We start from the raw sequence: 6,854 nt of genomic DNA, 5'->3' as shown, positions 1-6,854 counted from the left end.
ATGCGGCGTGCTGAACACACCGCCAGCAAGAATACCATCTTCAAGGTTAGAGAACGAAGAGACAGGCCCTGAAGGGGTCTGAAGGTGGATCCCGCGAGGAAATCCAAAACAATGTTGAGGTTCCACAAAGGCACAGGCCACTTCAGTGGCGGACGAATATGCTTGACTCCCTGCAGGAAGCGAGAAACATCTGGGTGCTTGGCGATGGTCTTGCCATCCCTCCTGGGACCATAGCAAGACAGCGCAGCCACCTGAACCTTGATGGAGCTGAGGGACAGACCCTTCTGAAGTCCATCCTGCAGGAAATCCAACACAATAGGGATTGTGGTTGCATGTGGATTGGTGCCGTGAGTGTCGCACCATGCTTCAAATACTCTCCAGATCCGGATGTATGTGAGGGATGTAGAAAACTTGCGAGCTCGGAGGAGGGTATCAATCACGGGCTCCGAGTAACCCTTCTTCTTCAATCTAGCCCTCTCAAGGGCCATACCGTAAGAGAGAATTGAGCCGGATCCTCGTGAAGAATGGGGCCTTGACGTAGAAGGTCCCAGAGAGGAGGCAGGGGAAGGGGCTCCCCTGCCAGTAGCCTTCTCATGTCCGCGTACCAGGGTCTTCTTGGCCAGTCCGGCGCCACGAGAAGAACTAGGCCCCGGTGTCTCTGAATCTTGCAGATGACAGCGCCTAGCAGAGGCCACGGAGGAAAGGCGTACAGTAGAGTCCCTGGGGGCCATGGCTGAACCAGGGCATCGATTCCGTGGGAGTACGGGTCGCGCTTGCGGCTGAAGTATCTGGGTACTTGAGCATTGGACTTGTCCGCCAGTAAATCCATGTCCGGAAACCCCCAATGATCCACGATCATCTGGAAGGCTGTCGGTGAGAGCTGCCACTCTCCCGGATTTAGGCTTTCTCTGCTGAGGAAGTCTGCCGCGGTATTGTCCTTCCCGGCAATGTGGACGGCGGAGACGGCCTGAAGATTCGCCTCCGCCCAAGTCATCAGAGGGGTGATCTCCAGAGATACCTGATGGCTTCTGGTTCCGCCCTGACGGTTGATGTATGCCACCGTGGTGGCATTGTCGGACATCACTCTGACAGCTCTGTTTTTCAGTCTGTGAGCAAATCGAAGGCATGCCAAGCGGACTGCCCGAGCCTCCAGGCGATTGATGTTCCAAGTGGACTCCTCCTTGTTCCATCGCCCCTGCGTGTGGAGTTCCTCGCAATGTGCTCCCCAGCCGCTCAGACTGGCATCTGTGGTGAGGAAGGTCCACGTGGGCAAGGTCATCTTCGATCCCCTGCTCAGGTGGGCGGACTGCAACCACCACCTCAGCTGGGTCCGAACTCCGGCCGGCAGAGGAAGGTGTGTGGAAAAGTCCTGTCGATGGGGGCTCCAGCGAGAGAGCAGGGAATGCTGGAGAGGTCTCATATGGGCCCACGCCCAGGGCACCACTTCCAGGGTGGATGCCATGAGACCCAGAACCTGCATGTAATCCCAGGCCATGGGCCGACTGGCTCCCATCATATACTGGAGACGTTGCCGAAGCTTCAACTGTCTCTTGGTCGTAAGACTGACTGTGTCCGCCCGGGTGTCGAACTGTACTCCCAGATACTCTATGGACTGGGAAGGCTGCAGACAGCTCTTGCTGAGGTTGATCACCCAGCCCAAGCTTTCCAGAAGGGCAATCACTCTGTCGGTTGTCCGAAGGCTCTCCTCTCGTGATTTCGCCCTGATCAGCCAGTCGTCTAGGTAGGGATGGACCAGAATCCCTTCCCGCCTGAGCGCTGCCGCTACCACGACTACCACCTTGGTGAAAGTCCGAGGCGACGTTGCCAACCCGAAGGTCAGAGCCCGAAACTGGAAGTGGCGGCCTAGAACCTTGAAGCGTAGGTAGCGCTGATGATCCGGATGGATCGGGATATGCAGGTATGCCTCTGACAGGTCCAATACCGTGAGGAATTCCCCTGGCTGTACTGCGGCCTTGAAGGAGCGTAGAGGTTCCATGCGAAACCGCGGGACGCGTAAGTATTGATTGACGGACTTGAGGTCCAGGACAGGCCGAAAGGTACCCCCTTTCTTGGGTACCATGAAATAGATGGAATAATGACCAGAATTCACTTCCCAGGCAAGTACTGGGATGATGGCTTTCAAGGACAGGAGCCTCGCCAGGGTAGCTTCCAATACTGCCTTCTTGTGTGTGGGACAAGAAGATTCCACAAACCTGTCCGGGGGGAGACGATGAAAGTCCAGGTAATATCCCTCCCGGATAACGGCGAGGACCCACTGGTCCGACGTAATCTCGACCCACCTGGGGTAGAAGAGGGCTAACCTGCCCCCTATGGCTTCGTCCCCCAGATGAGTCGGCGTATCCTCATTGGGAGGCGCGGCCGGGACCCGAGCCCGGGCCCGCTCCCCTCCTATGCTGCTTGGCCCGAAAGGACTGATTCCTGGCCGGAGGACATGGCGTCTGGCAGCGACCCCTGTAAGGAACAAAGCGCTGTGAACCCCTGCCCCTGGTAGGCCGGGGAAAAGCGCGCTGGCCCCTTCGGAACCGATCTTCCGGCAATCTGGGCACTTGAGAGGCGCTCCATGCACTGGCCAGTTTGTCAAGGTCGCTGCCAAAGAGAAAGGAGCCTTTAAAGGGCAAACTAGTGAGGCGTGTTTTAGAAGGCGCATCAGCCGACCATTTTCGGATCCAGAGCTGCCTCCTGGTGGCCACGGAGGATGAAATCCCTTTAGCTGTTGTGCGGACCAGGTCCGATGCCGCATCGGTAAGGAAGGAAAGAGCGGATTCCATGTCCGCCGCTGGAGCGTTGTTCCGAACCTGTGACAAACAGGCACGCGTCACCACCGTGCAGCAGGTAGCGATCCGCAAAGATAAAGCTGCCACCTCAAAGGTCTGTCGCAGAATGGCGTCCAGTCGCCGGTCATGAGGCTCCCTGAGGGCTGTCCCCCCTTCCACGGGAATGGTAGTGCGTTTGACCACAGCGCTAATCAAGGCGTCCACCTGAGGGCATGCCAGCAGGTCCTGGATAGCTGGTGCCAATGGGTACATGCCCCTCAGCGCCCGACCCCCTTTGAAGGCAGCCGCTGGTGCCGCCCATTCCAAATCGATCAGTTGTTGTACCGCATGTAAGAATAATATGCGGCAGCAAGCGGCGCTTAATACAACAGGCGCTCAATAATAATATGCGGCAGCAAGAGGTGCTGAATACTAGGGATGTGAATCGTTTTTTGACGATTTAAAATATCGTCCGATATATTTTAAATCGTCAAAAATCATTAGGGCCACGATACAATACCAATTCCCCCGATTTATCGTTAAAAAATCGTAAATCGGGGGAAGGGGGAGGGCAGGAAAACCGGCACACTAAAACCCCCTAAAACCCACCCCCGACCCTTTAAATTAAATCCCCCACCCTCCCGAACCCCCCCAAATGCTTTAAATTACCTGGGGATCCAGCGGTGGTCCAGAACGGCGGCGGTCCGGAACGGCCCCCTCAATTGAATCCTTTTGTCTTCAGCCGGCGCCATTTTGCAAAATGGCCGCCGCAAAATGGCGGCGGCCATAGACAAAAATGATTCGACGCAGGAGGTCGTTCCGGACCCCCGCTGGACTTTTGGCAAGTCTTGTGGGGGTCAGGAGGCCCCCCCAAGCTGGCCAAAAGTTTCTGGGAGTCCAGCGGGGTTCAGGAAGCGATTTCTTGTCGCGAATCGTTTTCCGTACGGAAAATGGCGCCGGCAGGAGATCGACTGCAGGAGGTCGTTCAGCGGGGGTTCCGGACCGCCGCTGAACGACCTCCTGCAGTCGATCTCCTGCCGGCGCCATTTTCCGTACGGAAAACGATTCGCGACAAGAAATCGCTTCCTGAACCCCGCTGGACTCCCAGAAACTTTTGGCCAGCTTGGGGGGGGCCTCCTGACCCCCACAAGACTTGCCAAAAGTCCAGCGGGGGTCCGGAACGACCTCCTGCGTCGAATCGTTTTTGTCTATGGCCGCCGCCATTTTGCGGCGGCCATTTTGCAAAATGGTGCCGGCTGAAGACAAAAGGATTCAATTGAGGGGGCCGTTCCGGACCGCCGCCGTTCTGGACCACCGCTGGATCCCCAGGTAATTTAAAGCATTTGGGGGGGTTCGGGAGGGTGGGGGATTTAATTTAAAGGGTCGGGGGTGGGTTCATGATTTTAACGATTTTTCACGATATTTTTAAAACCCAAATGGCAACAATACGATTCCCTCCCCCTCCCAGCCGAAATCGATCGTTAAGACGATCGAGGACACGATTCACATCTCTACTGAATACAATAGGCGCTCAATAAGAATATGCGGCAGCAAAAGGCGCTTAATACAACAGGCGCTCAATAATAATATGCAGCAGCCAGAGGCGCTTAATACAACAGGCGCTCAATAATAAGAATATGCGGCAGCAAAAGGCGCTTAATACAACAGGCGCCCGCAAGATATAGGTAGCAATGTACGCAGAATGGCATTCAATAGGCCTACAGCAATAGGCTGCTAGCGCTAGACGCTCAGTGTGCAGTCAATAGGCTATCAGTCATAGGCGGGCAGCCATATACGCTCAATATGCATTCAATAGGCTTTCAGCAATAGGCGGTCAGCAATATACGCTGAATATGCATGCAATAGGCTTTCAGTAAGAGGCGGTCAGCCATATACGCTCAATGTGCATTCAATAGGCTCTCAGTAATAGGCGGGCGGCCATATACGCCCAATATGCATTCAATAGGCTTTCAGCAATAGGCGGTCAGCAATATACGCTCAATATGCATTCAATAGGCTGTCAGCAATAGGTGGCTAGCGTTATACGCTCAGTGGCATGCAATAGGCGCACAGTAAGCCAGAAACGCAAAAGGAGGAAGAAAGCCGCACCTATTATGGGCGCGGAGTACCTGAACCAGGCCCAAGATGGCGTCCTCCACGGCGTGCCACGCCGCCGATCCTCTGTGCTTCGGAGACCCTTAGGAAGAGCGGTGCACCTTACCAGCGTCGGCGCTTCTCGGCTGGAACACAAGCGGTCTCCGGCTGCGGGGGAAGGGAGCACCTCGCCACCGCAATTGAGGATATGCACCCGCTACCTCGTCCACGCCGGGACCGAGGGCCTTGTAGGCTACACCCGAACGTCGTCCGGGGGCTATGTCACTGCCGCGGCTCGGCAGGACCGAGGACTTTCCCACCGGGGGAGCACGGTAATCACCCCGGGAGCTCGCTGGGGGAGGAACCCAAGGGTATCTACCGCAGGAGCGCGGGGCTCTAAGCCGAATAGGCAGGAAACAACAAAGTAGAATCTGAAATGAGAAGAAAGAGAAAAAAAAATCAAAGTAGTCTTGGAAAGCACGCTCAACTAGCGTGCAGGCACTCCAAACTGCTTTGGAGATGGAAATTACTGAGTCGCTGCGCTTCCTGTGGGGCCATATACGCCCCCGTACTGACGTCAGATCCGTCTCCAACTGCTAGCACGCAGATACTATCCCATTCGTACTGAGTCCATCTGGCTACATGCCAGGAAATGGCTGAATGGCAGAATGGCATGGAATGGCTGAATGCCATTGAATGCCAGGGAATGGCTGAATGCCATTGAATGCCATGGAATGCCATGGAATGCCATGGAATGCCATTGAATGCCATGGAATGGCATTGAATGCCAGAATGCCATGGAATGCCATTGAAAGCCATGGAATGGCATTGAATGCCATTAAATGGCTGAATGCCATTGAATGCCATGGAATGGCTGAATGCCATTGAATGGCTGAATGCCATTGAATGCCATGGAATGGCTGAATGCCGCTGAATGTCATTGAATGGCATGGAATGGCTGAATGCCATTGAATGGCATGGAATGGCATTGAATGCCATGGAATGGCATGGAATGGCATTGAATGCCATGGAATGGCTGAATGCCATTGAATGGCTGAATGCCATTGAATGCCATGGAATGGCTGAATGCCATGGAATGGCTGAATGCCTGAATGCCATTGAATGGCTGAATGCCATTGAATGCCATGGAATGGCTGAATGCCATGGAATGGCTGAATGCCATTGAATGCCATGGAATGGCATTGAATGGCATTGAATGCCAGAATGCCATGGAATGGCATTGAATGGCATTGAATGCCAGAATGCCATGGAATGCCATTGAAAGCCATGTAATGGCATTGAATGCCATTGAATGGCTGAATGCCATTGAATGCCATGGAATAGCTGAATGCCATTGAATGGCTGAATGCCATTGAATGCCATGGAATGGCTGAATGCCGCAGAATGCCATTGAATGCCATGGAATGGCTGAATGCCATGGAATGGCATGGAATGGCATTGAATGCCATGGAATGGCTGAATGCCATTGAATGCCATGGAATGGCTGAATGCCATTGAATGGCTGAATGCCATTGAATGCCATGGAATGGCTGAATGCCTGAATGCCATTGAATGGCTGAATGCCATTGAATGCCATGGAATGGCTGAATGCCATGGAATGGCTGAATGCCTGAATGCCATTGAATGCCATGGAACGGCTGAATGCCATTGAATGCCATGGAAGGGCTGAATGCCATGGAATGGCTGAATGCCATTGAATGCCATGGAATGGCTGAATGGCTGAATGCCATTGAATGCCATGGATTCCATGGAATGGCTGAATGCCATTGAATGCCATGGAATGGCTGAATGCCATGGAATGGCTGAATGCCATTGAATGCCATGGAATGGCTGAATGCCATTGAATGCCATGGATGCCATGGAATGGCTGAATGCCATTGAATGCCATGGAATGGCTGAATGCCATGGAATGGCTGAATGGCTGAATGCCAAGGAATGGCTGAATGCCATGGAATGGCTGAATGC

This window comes from Rhinatrema bivittatum, chromosome 8, assembly GCF_901001135.1.
Source record: "Rhinatrema bivittatum chromosome 8, aRhiBiv1.1, whole genome shotgun sequence".
NCBI lineage: Eukaryota > Metazoa > Chordata > Amphibia > Gymnophiona > Rhinatrematidae > Rhinatrema > Rhinatrema bivittatum.
The sequence above is the reverse complement of the archived record's forward strand: the minus strand, read 5'-3'. Positions refer to the sequence as shown.